This window comes from Acomys russatus, chromosome X (genome assembly GCF_903995435.1).
Source record: "Acomys russatus chromosome X, mAcoRus1.1, whole genome shotgun sequence".
NCBI lineage: Eukaryota > Metazoa > Chordata > Mammalia > Rodentia > Muridae > Acomys > Acomys russatus.
In genome coordinates this window covers 53,834,157-53,857,630 of record NC_067169.1, presented here as the reverse complement: position 1 = coordinate 53,857,630, position 23,474 = coordinate 53,834,157, and the positions used below count along the sequence as shown (strand labels likewise).

General features: G+C 40.9%; 1 pseudogene; it reads left to right on the top strand.

Moving 5' to 3' along the window:
* Positions 1–23,474, top strand: part of LOC127185281 (nicotinamide phosphoribosyltransferase-like) — a 36,778-nt pseudogene that overhangs the window by 11,954 nt on the left and 1,350 nt on the right.

The window sequence follows — 23,474 nt, the reverse complement described above, 5'->3', positions numbered from 1 at the left end:
TTTGCCTAGGCAATGTAAGGTCGGTCCCTTCATATTCTTCCTCTACAGGAAAGCCTCTCATCTTCTGTTCCTAATGCCATGGAGATCCAGGAGCCTGGGATGACCATCTAGTTAATGGACTAGGCTCTGTTATTTGCATTGATATACATAAGCCGTTTGGGGTGTACTTTCTGCTATAATGTATCCTCATATTTCTGATGACATTGATGGCTAGGCTACTGTAGCTTTGTCAGCTTGGCAGCAGCAGGCAACCAGCTCCTTCCCCCAAGACCGCAGCCACCTTGTTAGTTCATTAGTCAGTTCATTAGGTAGTTAAAGTGTCTAGGTCTCTTGTTAGGAAAAGGAAGACAGTTCTGCTCTGCTTCACATTAAAGAACAAATAGGTACCAGGGTAACTTTTCACTAAAGGAACATATCTTGCAATGACGGTTCTTAATAGTAACAACTAATGTCTCTCATAAATGACTAGATGGAAAGAAAATGTTGTAAGATATATAAAGGTCTGAAGATACGAAAACTTAAGTTTTGATGGTGTAAGAAAATGATTTAATAATATAAAATGGCTTCTTGCTGTAGGTAGTTTATTGTGTAATAATATATATGTGTGTAATAATATAAATATATGTAAAATATTTAGTAATTTTTTTAAATCAGAAAAAAAATAAAAATGGGAATTGCTTTAAATTTCTCTCCCCCTCCCATGCTTTTGTTATGCTAAGATTTCAAATGCTCAGAGTTTTAACAATCATCAATGGAGTTCTGATAAACTGGTAGAGCACTGACTACTTATTATTCGGTCACAAGCTCAAGATTTTAAATTTCCTTTGGTTGTTTTCTAAATAGAGACTTAAAGATACTTCTCACTGGGCTAAAAACATATAAGCGTTTTTTTGGACAAAGGAAAAATGTTCATGCTTTTTTTTTTTTTTTTTTTGCCTGAAACTTAAGTTTTTGCAAGGACTCAACGGTATACATCTATTCCAGCTATTTTACAATGTGGCTTTCAATACAGATTAAGGCTAATCTATCTAGAAACTTTACCTCTTTTTGTAACTAAAAATTCATGTAAGTTTCAAGGAGTGAAAGAACTAATAAGTCTTGATTGGATCCACCTGTCACAGGTCAAATGGACTCTTGGTAAGTACAGCCTACCTTTTCCCACCTGTCTATTCCTGAGAATAAGTGCGTTCCTTTGATCTTGAAACTCCTCCCTTCTCTAATTGCTAGAACTGTGGGCCCAAAAGTTCCAAATCTAAGATAAGTCCCTAAATTTTAACTTCTGCCCCTAGTCTATATAGTCTCAGCAGATTTCTACTTGGCCGACAGACACCATTCATGGAGCGCCTGCGCACTGCAAACTGCTGAGCTCTGGATTTGCTGAAAGCTGATGTAAACCAATCCAGCTGATGCTGTTGCTCTCTATCTCTTCAGCTGTGTTAGCTAATCAGATGCTTCTGATGAATGCCCCATTACCCAGCCTTTCAGCCTTACTGGGCCCTGACAGCAATACTCTAGTTTCAGCTGTAAGTAGTTACAGAAGAGAACACATCATATCTTACCCCCTAACATGCTGAAATGCTAAGTCAAAAGGAAACTCCCTGGCATAGGGGACAAAATGGCTGCATATAATGCCAATTGACATACCAGGTAGATACATTAACTTAAATTGTTCTACAATATGATAGGGCACTTGGCCTTCTTTATGCAGAACAAAGAGGTATAATATGGTTTTAAGAGACAATTACTGTTTCTATACAAAGCATTTGGGATTATAATATGGCTGCACTTACAGAACAGTACAAAAGGGGACCTGAGATGAAATAACTATGACTGGTGTCCTGTCCATTTTCAGAATCCTTCTAGGTAGTAACTCTGATGTCAGCCATCACAAGGCCTTTGGCCATTCTGCTTCTGCTAATTACTGTTGGCTCTTATGTCATTGGTGCCTTAACTAGATGATAATTTCTGTCTGGGAATCCATGGACCTAGTCTAGTTGACTCTGTTAGTCTTTTCGTGAAGTTCTTGTCTCCTCTGGGTCCTTCTATTCTTCCTCCCACTCTCCAAGCTCCACCTAATGTTTGGCTGTGAGTTCCTGCATCGGTTTCAATCCACTGCTGGGTGGAGTCTCAGAGGACAGTTATGCTAGGCTCTTGTCTGTAAGCATAGCAGAGTATTGTTAATAGTGTCAGGTGTTGTCCTCTCTCACCAGGTGAGTCTCAAGTTGGGCCAGGCATTGGTTGGCCATTCCCTCAAGTTCTGCTCCATTTTATCTCTGCATACCTTGTCGGCAAGGTAAAGTTTGGGCTGAAAGTTTTGTGTGTGTGGGTTGGTGTTCCATTCCCTCCACTGAAAGTCTTGCCCTTGGTATAGGAGGTAGCAATTTCAGTCTACATATCCCGCCTGTTAGAAGTTTCAGCTAGAGTCACCCCCATATCCTCCCAAAAGCCTACCCCATCTCCTGTCTCAGAGATTTCCCAGGCTTTGATTTCCCTTCTCTTTCCCAGCCTTCTCACCTCTAACTCTTGCTCTTACCTCACTTGATCCCCACCTTTGTTGCCGTTCCACACCTTCTCCCACCCAGTTCTCTCTCTTCATCCTACTTCTGATATCTATTTTATTTCCCCTTCTAAGGGAGATCCTCCCTTGGGCCCTCCTTTTTAATTAGCTTCTTTGGGTCTGTGGAAAGTAGTATGTTTATCCTGTACCATAATGTCTAATATCCATTTATAAGTGAGTATATGCTATGTGTCTTTCTGGGTCTGGGTTACTTCACTCAGAATATTTTCTTTTTTTGTATTTAACAGACTTAGAACATTTTTCACAGAAATTACTACTTTATTTTTAAATACACAAGCATTTAGAAACCTTTAAGTCAAAGTTTGATATCCATATGTAGAAAGGAAAATCATAACCTTTTCCCTCTTTTAAAAAAATTTAAGTCCATTAGACTCTGTTACTTTTATTAGTTTTTATTTATTTATTTTAAATTTATATATTCACTTTACATCTTTCTTCTCCATCCAGTCCCACCCTCCCACCCTCTTTCTCCACCCCCTTTCCTTCTCTTCATAAAAGGAGAGCCCCCAACCCACCTCAGCACATCAAGTCACATCAGGACAGAGCTCATCCTCATCCTTGAGGCCAGGCAAGACAGCTCAGTTAGGGAGAAGTGATGGAAAAGTAGGCAACAGAATCCATGTCATAACACCTGCTCACCTTACTAGTGGACCTACATGAAGATCAAACTGCCCACTGTTACATATGTGTAGGGACCCTAGGTCCAGTCCATGCATACCCTGTGGTTGACGCTTCTGTCTCTGTCAGCTCCCATGGGTCTATGTTAGTTGATTCTGTTGGTCTTCTTGCAGTGTTGTTATCCCCTCTGGGTCCTTCTATCCTTCCCCCCACTCTTCCACAGTACTCCCGAGCTCTGCCTAATGCTTGGCTGTGAGTCTTAGCATCTGATTTGATCAGTTGTTGGGTGGGAGCCTCTCAGAGGACGGTTATGCTAGGCTCCTGTCTGTAAACATAGCAGACATCATTAATGGTGTCAGGGGTTGGCTCTCTCCCATAAGGTGGGGTCTGAGGTTAGGCCAGACATTGGTTGGAGAGATCCTCAGTCGCTATCTTTATCTTTGCACATCTTGTAGGTGGGGTACATTTTGGGTTAAAGGTTTTGTTGGTGGATTAGTGTTCCCCTCCCACCACTATAGGTCCTGCCTGCCTAGGTCTCCATGTCCTCCACTGCTAGGAGGCTCAGCTAGAGAAATCCCCATATAATCCCTGGAGCCTAGCCTGTCACAAATCTCCAGCTTATCTCAAAGATGCCCCTATCCTCGGTTTCCCTTTTCTCTCCAAGCCCTCTCACCTCTCTTCCCCCTTGTTTGCTTCCCCTCGCCCTCTTTTACCCAATTCCCTGTTCATCCACTTCTGCTGTATATTCTATTTCCCCACCTCAGTGAGATTCGAGGAGACCTCCCTTGTTCCCCTCTTCATCCCCTTTCCTACATAGTTCTTTCTCTTTATCACATTTCCAATGTCCATTTGATTTCCCCTTCTGAGAGATATTCAAGCATCCTCCCTTGGCCTTCCCTTGTTATTTAGTTTCTTTAGTCTGTGAATTGTCTTATGGTTATCCTGTAGTATATGGCTAATATCTGCTTATAACTGAGTGCATACCATGTGTGTCTTTCTGGGTCTGGGTTACCTCACTCAGGATGATCCTTTCTAGTTCCATCCATTTGCCTGCAAATTTCATGATTTCCTTATTTTTAATAGCTGAGTAGTATTTCATTATGTAAATGTATCGCAGTTTCTTTATCCATTCTTCTGTTGAGGGATATCTAGGTTGTTTCCAGATTCTGGCTATTATGAATAAAGGTCCTATGAACATAGTTGAACAAGTGTCCTTGTGGTATGGTGGAGCATCTTTTGGGTATATGCCCAGGAGCGGTATAGCTGGGTCTTGAGGTAGCACTATTACCAATTTTCGGAGAAAGCGCCAAATTGATTCCCAAAGTGGTTATACAAGTTTCCACTCCCACCAGCAATGGAGGAGTGTTCCCCTTCCTCCACATCCTCGCCAGCATGTGATGTCACTTGAGTTTTTGATCTTAGCTATTCTGATCGGTGTAAGATGGAATCTCAGGGTCGTTTTGATATGCATTTCACTAATGGCTAAGGAAGTTGACCATTTCTTTAAGTGCTTCTCGGCCATTAGAGATTCCTTTGTAGAGAATACTTGGTTTAGCTTTGTACCCCATTTTTAAATTGGATTATTTGATTTCTTGGCGTTTAATTTCTTGAGTTCTTTATATAGTTTGGATATCAGCCCTTTATTAGTCAGATGTAAGATTGGTGAAGATCTTTTCCCAATCTGTGGGCTGCTGTTTTGTTCTGTTGACAGTGTCCTTTGCATTACAGAAACTTTGCAGTTTCATGAGGTCTCATTCATTTATTTTTGAAACAGGGTTTCACTGTGTAGCCTTGGTTGTCCTGGACTCACTTTGTAGACCAGGATGGCCTCAAACTCACAACAATCTGCTTTCCCCTGCCTCTGGAGTGTTGGGATTAAAGATGTGAGCCCTCACACCTGACTGAGGTCACATTTAGTAATTGTGGATCTTAGAGCCTGAGCTGCTGGCATTCCATTCAGGAAGTTGTCTCCTATGCCAATGAGTTCAAAGATATCCCCCATTTTTCTTCTATTGGGTTTAGTGTATCAAGTTTTATGCTGAGGTTTTGCTTCACTAGGACTTAAGTTTTGTGCAGGATAAATATGGATTTATCTACATTTTTCTACATGTAGACATCCAGTTAGACCAGCACCATCTGTTGAAGATTCTTTCTTTTTTCCATTGTACGGTTTTTGCTTCTTTGTTAAAAATCAACTGTCCATAGGTGTGTGGGTTTATTTCGGGGTTCTTGATTTAATTATATTGATTAACCCATCTGTTTTTATGCCAATACCATGTGGTTTTTATTACTATTGCTTTGTAGTACAAATTGAAATCAGGGATGGTGATACCTCCAGAAGTTCTTTTATTGTACAGATTTGTTTTAGCTATTCTGTTTTTTTTTTAATATGAAATTGAGTTTTGTTCTTTCAAGGTCTGTAAAGAATTGTGTTGGTATTTTAATGAGATTTGCATTAAATCTGTAGTTTGCTTTTGTTAAGATGTATAAAGGAGGGATACTAATTTTTTTTGGAGTTAATTCTGTATCCAGCCACTTTGCTGACAGTGTTTATCAGTTGTGGGAGCTCTGTGGTAGAGTTTTGTGGTTCACTTATGTATACTATCATACCATTCTCAAATAGTGATACTTTGACTTCTTCATTTCCAATTTGTATCCCCTTGATCTTCTTTAGTTGTCTTATTGCTCTAGCTAGGACTTCTAGTACTAAATTGAGATATGGAGAGAGTGGGCAGCCATGCCTTGTCTCTGATTTTAGTGGAATTGTTTTCAGTTTCTCTCTATTTAGTGTAATGTTGGCTATAAGCTTGATGTATATTGCCTCATTTTGTTTAGGTATAGGCCTTATATCCCTTTCTGGTTGAATCTTTGTGTGGTTTAAGTATCAGGGTGACTGTAATTTCATTGAATGAGTTTTTGCAATGTTCCTCTGTTTCTATTTTGTGAAATAGTTTGAGAAATATTGGTATTAGCTCTTTTTTGAAAGTCTGTAGAATTCTGTGCTAAAATCATCTGGTCCTGGGATTTTTTTTTTTTTTTGGTTTGGAGACTTTTAATAACTGCTACTATTTCGTTAGGGGCTATAGAAGTATTTAGATTGTTAACCTAATCTTGATTTAACTTTGGTAAGTTGAATCTATCAAGAAAACCATCCAATTTGTTTAATTTTTCTTGTTTTGTGGAGTAGAGGCTTTTGAAGTAAAACCCAATGATTCTTAGGGTTTCCTCAGTGTCTGTTGTTATGCCCCTGTTTTCACTTTTGATTTTGTTAATTTGGATACTATCTCTTTGCCTTTTAATTAGTTTGGCTAAGGGTTTGTCTATCTTGTTGATTTTCTCAAAGAAGCAACTTTTTGTTCCATCGATTCTTTGTATCGTTCTCTTTGTTTCTGTTATTGTTCTGCCCTGAGTTTGATTATTTCCTGCCATCTATCCTTCTTTGGTGTGTTTGCTTCTTTTTGTTCTAGAGCTTTCTGATGTGCTCTTAAGTTGCTGGTATGATACTTCTCTAATTACTTTATGAAGGCACTTAGTGCTAGGAACTTTGCACTTAGAACAGCTTTCATTGTGTCCTGTGAGTTTGGGTATGTTGTACCTTCATTTTCATTGAATTCTAGAGAGTATTTAATTAATTAACTTATTTCTTCTGGCTCAGTGGTCATAGAGTAGAGAGTTGTTCAGTTTCCATGAAGTTTGTAGGATTTCTGTTGTTTCTGTTGTTGTTGAGGTCTAGCTTTAGTCTACGATGGTCTGATAAGATATGAGGGATTCTTTCAATATTCTTGTATCTGTTGAAGCTTGTTTTGTGACTGAGTATATGGTCAATTTTGGAGAAGGTTCTGTGAGGTACTGAGAAGAAGATATATTCTTTTGTGTTTGGGTGAAATGTTCTGTAGATATCTGTTAGATCCATTTGATTCATGATGTCTATTAGTGTCATCATTTCTCCATTTAGTTTCTGTCTCGATGATCCATTGGTGAGAGTGAGGTGTTGAAATCTCCCAATGTGTGATTTAAGCTTTATTATGTTTCTTTTACAGATGTGGGTGCTCTTGCATTTGAGGCATAGATGTTCAAAATTGAGATGTCTTCTTGGTGGATTTTTCCTTTGATAAACTTGAAGTGTTCTTCATCTCTTTTGATTAATTTTGGTTGAATGTCTATTTTACTGGGTATTAGAACAAGCTCCTGCTTGTTTCTTGGGTTTGTTTGCTTGGTAAAATTTTTTCCAGCCCTTTGCTCAGTGGTAATGTCTATCTTTGTTGCTAAGGTGTGTCTTGTAGGCAGCAGAAGTCAGGAAGTCTTCTCCTGTATCAATGTGATCAAGGACATTCCCCTCTGTCTCTATTATCAGGTTCAGTGTACCTGGTTTTATGTTGAGGTATTGCATCCACTTGGAGTTGCATTTTGTGCAGGGTAATAGATATAGATCTATTTGTATTCTTCTGCATGCAAACATCCAGTTAAATAAGCACCATTTGTTGAAGATGTTTTCTTTTTTCCATTGTGTATTCCAGGCTACTTTATCAACAATCAGGTGTCCATAGGTGTGTGAATTTATATATGGGTCTTCAATTCAATTCCATTGATCACTGTGCCTGTTTTTATGCCAATACCATGTAGTTTTTATTACTACAAATCTGTGGTACAGCTTGAAATCAGAGATGGTGATGCCTCCAGAAGCTCTTTTATTGTACAGGGTTTGGGGTGATTATAGGTCTCAGTGACAATTTCTGGGTTTGTCTTTGTTGGATGGGTGTTTCGTTCCTTGGTTTTTGTTTCCTCTTTGGTATTCTGTTCTGTATGGCCTGAGTTTCTGGTGGCCAATGTGACCTCTGATCAAGTAGGGAGTCTCTGACCAGATTGGGGGCTGGTCTTCTAGTGAGTAACTTAGCCTTTGGTGCAGCAGAGGTCTCTGTTCTTTTGACCTGTTGTGGCCTGCATCTGAGCAGCATGCTTTGCCGGAACTGGGAGCAGGATTTGGGCTGAAGGGCAGGTGGTGAGGTGGAGAGGGGGACAGTAGAATGAGTCTCTGGAGTCTGAGGCTAGGAGTGGGGCAATTCAGCTGGCAGGCATGTCACTCACTTGTTCTTCTAAAAGTTGTGGCTTGCACCTGAGCAGCAGGAGTCTATAGTAATTGGGGGCAGGGGCCTGGCCACTGGGTAGGTGGGAAGATGGGAGTGGGAATGGTAGAATATATCTTTGGGAACCAAGTCTAAGAAGTGGGGTTTAGAGGTAGGAATCTGTGAGATTTCCTCCTTCCACAGTATATATATTACCAAAAATGAAAAACAGATTTTATGATTATAGACATTGCTTTATAAAGAAGCAAATTGGGGCTGTGGTGTTTGTTCAGTCAGTATAGTCCTTGCTGCACAAGCATGAGAACTGGGGTTCAAATTGAACACCTGTGTTTTTTTAAGGCATGGTGAGACAGAGACAGGAAGGTCCTTGGGACTTTCTGGCTATCCAGTCTAGCCAAACTGGCAAGCTCTAGTTTCAGTGAGAGTGCTTGATTCCACATACAATTTGGAAAGTGATAGAGAAAGCTATCTACCATGAATGCCTGACCTACACTCACATGTGTACTTCATGTACCCATACACACATGTTGAAGCATTGTAGGGCTCAGTGGAGGAAATATAAGACCAATTCTTGAACTTTGAGTGGTTGACTGTTCACTTTGATTTGAGTCTTTTGTTCCCAATTGATTTTAAATGAGATGTATTTAAAATTTTTTTTTTATTATTAATTTATTCTTGTTACATCTCAATGGTTATCCCATCCCTTGTGTCCTCCCATTCTTCCCTCTCTCCCCTTTTCCCCTTATTCCCCCCCCCCAAGACTGTTCCTGAGGGGGATTACCTCCCCCTGTATATGCTCATAGGGTAAATGAGATGTATTTTATTCAGATACACACAAGCACAATAGGAATAATTAACCATGGAGATGATATTCACTAAGGAAAAACACCAGATCTATTTCATCTTTTTTTCTATAACCCCTTCACAAGATGGTCTGAGGAACCTACCTACTTTGTGATTACCTAACATGAGCCTCTTTTAAAAATTTACTCACTTTACATCTCAATCATAGCCCCATCCCTCCTTACCTCCCAGTCCTCCCTCCCTTCATCCCCCTCCCTGCTCCTCAGAAAAGAGGAGCCCCCTTTCTACCCACTCCGGCTCATCAATTTGGCCTGGAAAGGCACCTCCACTAGGGAGAAGTGATCAAAAAGCAGGCAACAGAGTCCATATCAGAGACAGCCCACACTCCCCTTACTAGGGGACCCATGTGAAGCCTGTTCTGGCCATTGCCCACATCTGTGTAGGGGGCCTAGATCCAGTCCCTGCATAATTTTCTTTCTTTTCTTTTCCTTTTGTTTTGTTTTTATTTTTGTTTTTCGAGACAGGTTTTTTTTTTTCTGTGTAGCCTTGGCTGTTCTGGGCTAACTTGGTAGATCAGGTTGGCCTCGAACTCATAGAGATCCACCTGCCTCTGCCTACTGAGTGTTGGGATTACAGGCATGTGCCACCACAGCTGGCTAACACAAGCCTCTTAATCTAGGAAGAAGACTTTGGCTTCTCTTTCCTCTGCTCTCATTTCTTATCCTCTGCCCTCCTCCTTTCTCATCGCCTGAGATGAGATTTAGTGGAAATCTGCATTAGCAGATCACACTTAAAAGTATCACACTTAAAAGAAGCCGGCACTGGCACCACATCAAAGATAATGCCACCAGTCTCTAGAAACCTGTCATCTAAAAGGGAAGCTACGAGGTAAAATGAGGAGAATCCCTGAACTAAAACTATATTCATCATTTTCTAAAGCTAAAAATATACTTCTACATATATGAAAAGCTGGAAAGCATGCATTAGAATCTTAACTAAGAATTTCTGTGGTTTAAAAGTGAATCATAAACTGTTAGATATGAAATACCATAAACCTTCTCTTCAAATGAACAGCTTTTATTTTTTAAAAGTCTATACTGAACTATCCTGTTTTTCTTATCTTAAGAAGCTTGTAATGCAGCACAGAATGCCACCTTCTGAATACATTGTCTTAATCTGTTCCCTAGTGCCGGGCCATTAAATATTTACAATGTGTTCAGGATTTTAAAGTAAATGTTTTTCTTTCCAGCAATGTCACACCTGAGCATCTCCATATTTGGACTTCAAAAGAGCTAAAATAGACAAGGAATAATTGGCAACTTAGCAACAGTACTGTGATTGATCATCTGATGTAACTGATTACCTAGTCAGACACATGAGTAGGGGCGCCAATTACCATAGGTTTTCTCCCCCCCGCCCCCCCCCCCCGCCGCCCCGCTCCATTTTACCTCATCCCAGTCCCCCTCAAAAGAATGCGTACTTGTCATAGAAATTCTGAAAAGCCAGTAGTAGAAAATAAAAACTGCCTGGGAATTTTTATCTCTTAAAGATGCTTATTGTCATTATTTGGAGTTCTCCCCTTTCTGTCCATGTGAACATAAAGCTTTTGAGCTATACTCCTGGCCTCTCAAAACTCCTCTCGCCTTCTTCCTTCAGTTGTCTGCTTAAGGGTTTCCGGGATTATTTAAGACCTACATTAGAGCAGTTTGAAGTGGTTCCTCCTGATCAGGTTTTTCTCAACAAACTCCATGGGTCTAGAAATTTGTGGAACTAGTACCATGGAAGTTAAACTACATGAATGAAGCTTTCAAGTTAGATTCAGCTCAAAAAAATCTGAGCCCTGTGTCCCAAATGCTCAGTGTCCTCAATAATAGAGACTTACCTTTAATTTCTGAGAGGCAACCAAGGGTGATGGCCATGGTTAATATTGTTTGGGGAGTCACTTGGTTTATGGTTCTTGTGTGGAACATTGTCAGGCCTATGCTGTAAGTTCCTTACATGCATTGTGTATGAGTTTTTAGGTAAATATTAAAGATTCCTTGAGGCTTTATCAAACAACCTTGACATTATTTGTCCCTCCTTTTCATTAAGTATCAACCTCCATCACTCCCAGTTGGAGCACCGCCCTTGTTATTCCATTGCCCACTTAATATCACCTGTATCCTGCTCCCCACCACCTATGGACCCATTATACTTTCCTGGTTTCTGTGATTACTCCACGTTTTATACTCACATTCTCTCAGCACAGCTGAGAGAAAACATCAGGCATTTGTATTTTGAGATCTGGGTTACTCACTCATTATAAACTTTCCTAGGTCCATCCATGTACCTGCAAATTTCATTTTTCTTTATAGATGAACAGGATTCCACTGTTATATGTACCACAGTTTCATTATCCATTTATTATTGTAATGATGTTTATGGAGACAATTAATAGTCCTGCTCGTCTGTGACATTTATGAACCACAGTAAATAGTGACCAATATGGCAAGATATCCTTTAATGTGCGGAAAGTGGCACTCTTCAGGATGAAAACAGTGTCAGGTACTAGAAACCTAGCCAATTTCCTGGTGTTAGTGAAACCACTGATCCCAGAAGATAATTTATTACTAGCATAATTATTTTAAAATAACTTTGTATTAATTTATTCAGATTACATCTCAATTGTTATCCCCTTGCTTATCTCCTTCCGTTCCTCCTTCCCTCCCTCCCTCCCTCCCTCCCTCCCTCCTTCCCTCTTTCACCCTATTATCCTCCCCTAGGTCTGTGACAGAAGGGGACCTCCTCCCCCACCATATGGTCACAGCCTATCAAGTCTCATCTTGGTAGCTTTCCTATCCTTCCTCTGAGTGCCACCAGGCCTCCCCACCCAGGGGAAGTGGTCAAATATGGGGCACCAGAGTGAGTCAGTCCCTGCTCTCCACACAACTGTGGATAATGTCCTGTCCCTTGGCTAGATCTGAGTAGGTGTTCAAAATTTACTGCATGTATTATCCTTGGTTGGCACAGTAGTTTGAGCAGAGCCCCCTGGGCCCAGATCCACCCATCATGATGTTCTTCTTGTAGGTTTCTAGGACCCTCTGGATCCTTCTATTTCCCCATTCTCCCATACTTCTCTCACTACTAGCATAATTCTTAACTACCTCCTAAATCTTATCTCTATACCCACAGATATGTGTAGCTATTGCCCCTCATCAAATTCTCTTTACAGTAAATGGAAGCCATCACAGAAAAACACAAAAGGATTGTGATGGTTGTTCTTGCTTGTCAACTTGACTACATCTGGAATTAACTAAAGGCCAAGCATCTGGGCACACCTATGAGGTTTTAAAATTTATTTTATTTTATTTTTTTATTTTGGATTGGATCATTTGAGGTTGGAAGATGCAACTTAACTCCAGATCATTTGAGGTTAAAAGACCCACTCTAAATCTGGGCCACACTTTCTAGTGGCAGCCTATATAAAAGACATGGAAGAAGGAAAATTTTTCCTCTTTGCCTGCTAGCCCTCTTCTCACTGGCCAGTTCATTCCTTCACCAGCATAGAAGAACCTACTTCTTAAAGATTCTAGTATATACTGAAGACCATCTCAGACATCTAGCCTCATAGACCAAACAACTATTAGATTCTTGGCTTTCTGTCAGGAGACAGCCATTGTTGGAATAGCTAGACCACAGCCTGCAAGGTAGTCTAATAAATCTTGGTTTTATGTATATAGATTCAGTCTCTCCAGTCTAGGAACCCTTACTAATACATGAATACAATGCAGAGATCAATAGGAAGTCATAGGAAGTCCAGCCGCAATGGATAGAACATCTATAATACTGTTCCTGCATCTATGACTAGGGAAACACTGAGAAAGAGAAGTCAGGAAGATTGTAAAAGCCAGAATAACCAGAAAGCATGTTGTGAAACAGTTCTCATACAAATGACTATGTACACAAGAGCAGAAGAGTGACAATATCAATGTAAATACTAATTAAGGAAGGTGAAAAATCTCACAGGGTCATAGCCCTGGACAAGGTAGTACAGGCAACTGATAACTGCTGAGAGTGAGAGTGAGAGTTAGCCTCTCCCAGGAATAAGTCCCCTACTTGGTTCTCCAGTATAGGTGGCCAGCTCCCACACCATACATACATGAAGAAAATAGACTCAGCAGGTTATATTTATGTCTTCATGCATATATGTCTATATGTAGTGATGATAATCTAAGAAGAATCAGCTAAAATTGGAAGTGGGAAATATGGACAGAGTTTAAAGGAAGGGACTTAGGAGGAGCTGGAGGGAGTAAAGTAAAAAAAAAAAGCAGGTGATGTAATTATATTTCAAGAAAAATATGTCAAACAACCATAAATTCAACAACACAGGCATAAAGATGAAAAGAATTTGGGGAGCTGCAACTGCCAAGAAGGTGAGTGGCCGTAGAGATGTAATGTATTTGCTTACTTGCTGAATGAAGTTTTGCTGATTATAGCTGTTGTGGGAATCTTTTTCGAATAAGCACTTTGACACCAATGAAAGTGGGAGAGAGGTGATGTCACCGCTGGACCAAAACCCAGACAGTTCTTGAAAGGTTTCAATCCCAGGTCCAATTTGCATTTATACTCTATAACCACAAGGTGGGGCAAGCCAGCCAGCAAAATTTTGTAGATACTTACTTGGTAGTCAGCAGGTTGTTAAGGGCGGCAGTCAGCATGTTGTTAAGGGCAACAATCTGCAAGTTGTTAAGCGCAGTAACCTATTGTTTCAGCTGTTTCTCCAGGTTCTTCTCCAGGTCATCCTGTTTCGGGTGGCAAGGGAAGTCACCCTTGGTAAATAGGCAGTGCAAGCAATGTAAATCACAAAGTAAATCAATAAATCAGAATCTAATTGGTCTTTTCTACCTTACTCTATTTCAAAGCTACTTAGCAAACAGAGTGATGTGTGAAGAAATGAAAAGTCCCCTGTTTGCTGCCTGTAGATCAAGATATAGAACTCCTCCATCACCTTGTCTGCCTGAACATTGCCATGCTCCCCACCATGATGATAAATAATGGACTAAACCTCTGAAACTGTCTTTTAAATGTCCTTTATAAGAGTCGCCTCAGTCATGGTGTTTCTTCACAGCAATGGAAACCCTAACTAAGACCATGGCCAAGACACACAATAGGAGGCTTGCTTACAGAAGTAGCCGAGCTATTGCATGTTGAGATATCAACCATGAAACAGATAGAATGGTATTGTGAACTCTTTCTTGTTCCTGTCAACATGTCTTTGTTCCACCACTATGGACTGTAAAACCCTGAAGACACAAGTTCAAGGCAACTTACAAAAGCAAGTATTTAATTGGGCTTATATTTTCACATTTTGATCCACCAGTATGAGGCAGAGATGAGGAGACACACTGGGAATGGACTGAGTCTTTTGAAACCTCAAAGCCCATCCCCAGTGACACATCTTCTTCATGAAAGTACACATCTTTATCCTTCCGAAACAGTTCCACCAACTGCAGACCAAGTATTCAAACATATGAGCCTATGAGGATCACTCTTATTAAAAATGCTACAAACATAATTATGTAAATAAAAAAGTAATAACTTTATTAAAATACTGTTTAAATTGTGCTCCCATATGTTGGACTTCTATATGATTGCTAATTATACTTTTTAAATGTAATGATACTGAATCCGGTTAATCCCATCTGCTGTTGCCAACAGAGTCTGGCTAGTTCTGCCTGTGCTCTTCCCAGTCTGGAAGCTTGGTCCAAGCTGCACATCCTGCATTCCAGCCCAGTCTAGTCAACTTGCCTGACTTTAGCCTGCCCAAGTGTGCTGGCTAATTTTTATGTCAACTTCACATGGATTAGGGAGCCTCATTTGAGAACCAGATTGCCTAGAGGCAAGCCTAATTAATTAGTAACTGTGAGCAGGCCCATCCCATTATGCACAGTGACACCCCTGGGCAGATGGTCCTTGGGTATATTGGAAAGTGCTGCCACATTTGTGTTTCTTCCCTTGAAGTATCTAGGTTCATTGTGCACAGAGATGGACTGGAAGGAGGAAAGCTTAGCCAGGGTGGGTGGATGCAATGCATACTCTCTGTCAGTGGTAAGTACATAAGGCTACATGTGCCAGGACATGCAGGCCCAGGGCAGGAAGGAATTGCTCCTACTCCTGCTGGTCTCAAGACAAGCTTTTCGGGTTTTGGACATGCCTTAGCATCACTCTTGCTCCAGGCTGGCTTCCCAAGTTGCATGGCTCCCTGGCCCCATACATATGGCTCCCTTTTTGTTTTTATAAAAGGAAGGTATCTCATAGTCACCAGCCTCTAGGGTGGGAATGGTTTGATATTGAACCAGAAGCTGGTTGATAGTGACTCTGGCAATGTTGCTTACTTGCTGTTTTAGAAAGTGGATGAAACAGGGGCAGGAGGAGGAAAGTCCCAATGGCCAGTACGGGGCCAAGGAGGGGAAGAAGTCACGGTATCAGAGGGTTTGAGAACCGTGGGGTAGGGGTGTTGGGCACATAGCATGCCCGAGATCGCACAGCAGATCTCTGAGCATTTGTATGTTTGGTTCCATCAGTCTAGACTCATTGACATAGCAGCAGCATGCCTCCCAGGACAGATCATTGGCTACTACAGAGACATCAAGGTCTCGGGCAGGCTCCTGAGCCATTTCCGTGTGAGAAAATCACCATTTACATCCCCTGTTCTGTGGCTCTTCTGGGTCCCTCTTTTCCATGTCTGCAGTCAAGATTTTCAGGGGGTCTTTCCTGGCCAAATCTAGTTTTTATTAACTATGAAGGAATCCACAGCCTTTTGCTTCCTATTGAAACAAGAGCAAAACCTTTTACCAAACACAGCACATCTCCTGACTTTTACTGTGGTTAACACATCCTTATGGTATATAAGCTGATTTAATTCAGCAGTCCTTTCTAAAATCCAGTGTTTTTTTTTTTCAGCTGTGCTACCTGGCTCATTGACATTTAAAATTTTTTTTAAGTCAATAAAGTATCATTAATCTATGTCTGGGAGACCTTATTCCCCCCTTTGTTTTGTGAACTTTTACTTTAAGGTGCCGTTAGATCCTTTTATGATTGCTTGACCTGTAGGATTTAAGTATACCAGTAACATGCTTTATGTTATCATTGGGCACATATGATGGAATATTATCAGTTTTAATCTATATAGGTATTCCTGTGACAGGCATTACTTGTAATAAATGTGTAATAACAGAATCAGTCTTTTTAGAACTCAAGGCAGAAGCCCATTAAAATTTTGACTAGGTATCAAGGGCAGAGTGCTTAGGGGCATTGGGGTCGCATGTGGGAAAGGCCTTCTTTATTTCCCATTTCTCCTGACACCTCCACCCAAGCATCATCTCCTCCTTGCATCCCACCATTGCTGCTCCAGTCACTGCTGCTCCAGCAGCTGGCCCAGGTAGGGTCAGGGGTGGTGGCGTGCTGTCTCCCACCTCCTGAGGCTGGCGACTAACCGCCATCAGGCACATTTCCAACATGGCAGTACATTGCACTGCAATAGGCTCTGGCACCGCTGGGGTGGCTGGGGTGGGAGTTCGGCTTCACCGTGGGGCCAAACCACCCCACCCCAAGTGTTACAGCTCCCCCCTATACCACAGCAGCGCCTGCCCAATCCTGGGATGGAATGGGTGGGGCTAGAGGGTTTATGGGGGAGGAGAGGCTTTTATTTTCTTTTATGAGGTCAAGGAGAAGCTGGAGAGGGCTTGTGAGAAGGGAAAGCCAGAGTCGAAGCAAGCTAAGGCTATGCAAAAAGCTCCAGAGGGAGGCGAGAGTTTCATCTCTGTATAGCTCCTCCCATTGTTAAAAAAAAAATCCGAGCTGGACAGGGAAGAGCGACATCTGTCCTGCCAATCCTGGGGCCTGTTTAAAGTGGCAACCTGACCCTGGAGAAAGAATTTAGTTCAGGGGGTGTGAATATCATCTTCGTTGACTGTCTGAATTATTTTAAATCTGTAGCCCGACTGGGATATCAATTAAGCGGTTCAGCTTGAGTGGGGTGAACATTGACTGGGAATGCGGGAAATGTCAGGCTCTTGTCATGAGGTTTATTGCCAGCAGAGGGAGAAGCCGAGTTAGCCAGAAGCTTAAGCGATGTTTTCTCTGCCTATGTGGTGGAATTATGGAGATTACAAAGTAATTGTGTGACAGAGGGGTGGGGGAAGGGGGCTGAGGGTTTATGCGGTCCTCCCTCCATTTTCTTGGCAGGGTCCTGGAGTGTGTAGGGGAAGCCACGGCTGGCGTAGGGGATCATTCACCTTCATGATGGAGTCCTGGAGAGTGCGGGGTTGGTGGGCACTGGGACGGGGAGGGGTAAGGGGAGGGGGAAGCTGTGGAGTTTTTGTTTGCTTGTTTTGGTGAGTTTTATTATCCAGTTGTTTTTTAAAAGATGTATTTATTTATTATTTTGTATACAGTGCTCTGTCTGCATGTATACCTGCATCAGATTATATTATAGATGGTCTGAGCCATCCTGTGGTTGCTGGGAATTAAACTCAGGACCTGTGGAAGAGCAGACAGTACTCTTGAAAGGACCAGACAAACGCCATTTTGAAAAAGAAACTCCATTTTGTGTTAAACCTAGCCAAGGGCTGAATCCAGATTCCAGAAAAACTACAAACTAGTCTAAACAGAAAAATATTCCCTAGTAACACAATCAGCTCACCTTGGGAAAGTCCAAATATACTCTCTGCTGGTCAAGCTGACCAGCAGGTGGTCCGGCACATAGCAACAACCAATTAGGAGAATCCAGGCCAAAGTTCCTAATGCCCCCATGACTGCTTCAACCAATCTTTTCTATGGGCCAGCTTGCCCCTACACCTATTACCCAACCATGAAACGGCAAGGCTCATAACTCCCTGCTTGCAGCTTTTCTGCCCAAATAGCATCCAATCATATATTGTAAAACAATACTGGAAGAATTACCATTCCAGATTTCAAGCTGTATTAGAGTGATAGTAAAAATTAAGAAAACTAATAAAAATCAAACAGCAGCAAAACAAAAACAAACAAAACAAAACAAAACCAGTGTGACAGTGACACAGACACACAAATCAATGAAAAAATAAAAAAGACCCAAACATAAGTGCACATAACTACAACTATCTGGTATTTAATGAGACGCCAAAACAATTAGCAGAGGAAAGAGCATCTTCAGCAAATGGTGCTGGGAAAATTGGGTGTCCATATGTAAAACACTGAAGTTAAACCTGTATCTATCACTCTGTCCAAAAATCAACTTCAAATCAAAGACCTCTGTGTGAAACTTGAATGCTAAAACAGCTAGAAGAAATCATAAAGTGGTACCCTACAAGATACAGGAAAGGAAAGGACTTTCTGAATAGGACTCCATTGCCTAGCAATTAAGAACAGCAGTTGATAAATGGTACATCATAAATCTAAAAAGTTTATGTACAGCAAAGGAAACAGTCAATCACATAAATAGAAAGCCCGCAGAATAGGAGAGAGTCTTTGCAACTTATATAGCTTATAAAGCATGAATATTTAGAATATACAAGAAAACCCTGAAAGCACAAAGAATCTAGAAAACAAATGACTCAATTAACAGTTGTCTACATATATGAACAGAGTTTTCAAAGGAGAAATAAAAATAGCTGAGAAGCTGGGTGTGGTAGTACACCCTTGAAATCCCAGCGCTCAGGGAGGCAAAGTCAGGAGGATTGCTGTGAGTTTGAGGCCAGCCTAGTCTACAAAGTAGGCGCTCTTACTACCATGGCTCTCACTAAGCAGACTGCATGCAAATCCACCGGTGGTAAAGCACTCAGGAAACAACAGGCTACAAAAGCGGTTCACAGGAGTTCATTCTCTACTGGAGGGGTGAAGAAACCTCATTGTTACTGACCTAACACTGTGGCACTCTGTGAAATCAGACGCTATCAGAAGTCCACTGAACTAATTTGTAAGCTCCACTTCAATCATCTGTGTCTAGTGCGAGAAATTGGTCAGGACTTCAAACCAGATCTGTGGTTTTCCAGAGTGCAGCTATCGGTGCTCTGCAGGAGGCAAGTGAGGCCTATCTGGTTAGCCCTTTTGAAGATACTAACCTGTGTGCTATTCATACTAAACGTGTAACAATTATGCCAAAAGATACCCAGAATGCCGCACACCCGGGGACTGTGCTTAAGAGTCCACTATGAGGGGAAACATTTCATTCTCAAAAAATTTTTCCTCTCCTTCCTGTCATCAGTAGTTCTGAATGCTATATATTTTTTCTATGGGGTCAAAGGGTACCTAAGTATATGATTGCGAGTGGAAAAATAGAGGACAGAAATCAGGTATTAACAGTTTTCCCATTTTCATTTGTGTGTAAAATTTTAATATAAATGCAAAATGTAAAGCATTAATGCAAGCAAAATGTTTCCGTGAACACATCTCAACAGTTCAACTTTATAACAATTATAAATAAACATGTTAAAAGTTTCTGGACAATGGCAGCCTTTGGATTTTTAAAAAAATAAGCAAATTTCTTTCTTTCCTTTTTTTTTTTTAAATTGACAGCAAAAAAATGCTGTTGAGGATGTGGAGAAAGGGGAACTCTCATTTATTGTTAGTGGGATTACAAAGTAGTACATCCATTATAGAAATCAGTGTAAAGGACATCCAAAGATCTAAAACAAAACAAAACAAAAACAAGTCTACTATAGGACCCAGCTCTATCATTCATTGGCATATGCTCAAAAGGCTCTACATCCGACTCCACAAATACTTGCTCAGCCATGTTTATTGCTTCTCTACTCACAACAGCTAGGAAATGGGAACAACCTAAATATCCTTCAAGTAAGAACGGGATAATGAAAATGTGGTACATATACACTATGGAATACTATTCAGCTATGAAGAGCAAAGAAATCATGAAGTTTAAGTGAGACAACTCAGACCCAGAAAGACAAATGCTGCATGTGAACATTCAGAAGTGAGTATATTAGCTGGAGTAACTGCAGAAACTAGAAGGGCAAAAGGGCATGGGGAAGCTCTACAAAGGGATTTAGTAGGACACAAGTGCTGTGAAAGTGGAAACGGGACAAACAAGTGGGAGAATTTAATAGGGATGTGGAGAAAAGAGAACACTCCGTCATTGCTGGTGGGAATGCAAACTTGCACAACCACTTTGCAAATCAATCTGGCACTTTCTTGAAAAACTGAGAATAGTGATACCTCAAGACCCAGCTATAGGACCCCTGGGCATATACCTAAAAGATGCTCCACCATACAGCAAGGACATTTGCTCAACTATGTTCATAGCAGCTTTATTCACAATAGCCAGAAACTGGAAAGAACCTATATGCCCTTCAACTGAAGAATGGATAAAGAAAATGTGATATATTTACACAATGAAGTACTATACAGCTGTTAAAAAATGACACTATGAAATCTGCAGGCAAATGGATGGAACAAAAAAATTATCCTAACTGTGGCAACCCACCCCCAGAAAGACAAACATGGTATGTACTCACTTATAAGTGCATACATATTATCTGTAAAGTGAAGGATAATCATACTACAATCCACAGACCCAGAGGCTAAATACCAAGGAGGGTTCATGGATCTCCTTGGGAAGGGGAAATATTTTGTGGGTGGACTGGGGTAGGTGGGAATGAAAACAGGAGGGATCAGGTGGGAAGGAATGGAATCGAGCCATGAGTACTGGCAGAAATGACTGGAACTGGGGAGCATTTTAGGGGCAATGTGGAAACCTAGTGCAGTGGAAACTTCCTGGAACCTAAGAGGTTGACCCTATTGAGGACGACTAGTAATGGGTGATATTGAGTCTGAACTAGCCGTCTTATGTAACCAGGCTAGGCTCCCAGCAATGGGACTAGGACACCAACTGAGCTACAAAATTTATGACTCATAACTTGCCCTGCCTGCAAGATATGCTTGGGTAAAAGGTGGTCCAGTATTTGTGAGGATGACCAAGCGATTTGAGGCCCAAACCACAAGAGGGAGCCAATGCCCCACACTGCCTGGATGAACAGGATGGTCCAGACTGGATGATCCAGAGACCCTTGATAGAAAAAAAAAATCAACAAAAATGATTCCTAATGATATTCTTACTATACTCATAGATTAGTGCCTAGCCAAATCTTCATCAGAAAGGCTTTACCCAGAAACTAATGGAAACAGATATAGAGACCCACAGCCAAACATCTCTTTGTTCATGAGAAACGCACTGGTCATGTCCCATCAAAGTTCCTGAGGGGTAGGTCATTCCCCAAAGAAACCTCTCCACAGTAGAAAGCACAGCCCCAGAGTACTAGCTGCTTATACATCTAATTGAGACTATTCTTGTTCAGTCCTGGTATCCAGTCATAGTGGCCACACAGTCTAGACAGGAGAAGAAAATCCTGGCAAAATATTTGCTAGAAACTTCTGGTAATTTAAATTGTTCAGAATACAAGTTACATGGATTTGGCTACAGAGGAATCTCTCTACAAAAGACTGATAGGGAAAGGGTACCTGCTCATTTGGTTAACTTCAAAGGAACAGCTACAGTATTAGGAATTGCTCCAATACTATGCAACATAAGATCTGTTCCAGACTATTTTGTTCCGACTTGAGGGAATGATTTTGGAAAAGAAGTTTTTGAACACATAACATGTAACACAGCCTATGTCTGTGGTCAGCAGAGTTATAACACTTGTAAAAGTGCAAGGAAATATTGAGTAAAGACCTGACACAATTAAAAGTATCAAAACTACAGAGAAACCACTAATAATTAGACCTGATTCTGGATTCTTTTCACACTGTATTTAAAGGTTTCTGATTTTAGGTAAGAAGTTTCTTGTTACTGAGGATTCAAAAAGCTACAAGTTGTTGCCTCTTTATCTCAGACGTATTTGAGGAGATGCAGTGGATATTAATATTTTATAGGAGATTGTAGAGGGAGTGAAATTTTTTAAAAAATGGAGTACGGAGAATGTTTCCTTCCATTCAGGTGGAGCTTTGCTGCAAAAGTTAATAAGAAAATAGTTACAGCTATACTGTAACCACTGGCTTTTGGTTAATGTCTTTAGGAACCTAATTGTCTATTCAAACAAAAGGTCAAAAGGGGGCCAATTATCTTTGCAAAGGTCACCAGCAGGGGATTTTGTAACACCTGAAGAGGAAAAGGAGACCCTGAAGAATATAGTCACAATCTTCTCCATACTGTTTTCAAGAGTAGAAAGATGGCAAAAAACTACTCATTTGATGAAATCAGAAAAACTACACAGCTTGGTTGGTCCTACAATTTGTGCAGTGCCCCCACCCCCCACCCCACTCTGGTCCAGATCTGCCAGCCTTGATGGTCTCCTTGTGGGGCTCCTGAACTATCTGGGTCCTCCCATCCCCCAATTCTTTCATACCACTCTTAGCACTCCACTCAGAATCCAGCAGCAAGTCTCAGCATCTGTCCTGATACCCCATTGGATGGAGTCTCTCAGAGAACATCTATGTTGAGCTAATATTTACTTATAAGTGAGTATATACTATGCATGCCTTTCTGGGTCTGGATTACCTCACTCGGAATGATCATTTCTAGTTCTATCCATTTGCCTGCAAATTTCAAGATTTCCTTGTTTTTAATAGCTGAGTAGTATTCCATTGTGTAAATGTACCAGTTTCTTTATCCATTCTTCTGCTGAGGGATATCTAGGTTGTTTCCAGATTCTGGCTATTATGAATAAGGCTGCTATGAACATATTTGAGCAAATGACCCCCTGTTCAGATACAGCCAATGGACAGCTCATTCTCCAAGGTTGTGGGAGAGCAGGGACTGCCTCTGATACCCCCGATTCGATCACTTCACCTTGGTGGGGAAGCCTGGAGACATACAGAAGAAGAGGAAGCAGGCTATCTGGATGAGAGCTGACAGGCTGTGTTTATATGGTGGGGGAAGAGGTACCTTTCTGTCAGAGGTCTAGGGGAGGGAGGGTGGGAATGTGAAGATACAAGCAAGGAGATAACATTCAGGATTTAATATGAATAAATTACAACAAATTAAAAAAATTTTAAAGAAATATTTACTAACTAGTGCTTACAAAGAAAGGTTGCAAACTATTATTCTATTACACAGAATATATTTTGAATAAATAAAATTAACAAGATGCCATCCTTGTCTTTGAAAGATTTACAGACACACGTTTATTCAAATTTGTCTGATTAAGTCCTTAAGCCCCAAAGAAAACTACAAGATCTCAGTGTCACCTATTAAAAAAAGACAGACAGACAGAAAGAAAGAAAGAAAGAAAGAAAGAAAGAAAGAAAGAAAGCCACACAGCCAAATATTGAACTGTATGCAGCATCTCATTAGGCTTTATTCAGCCTGGTTACTGTGCATGGAATGTGTGCATACATGCATGCGTGGAATGTGT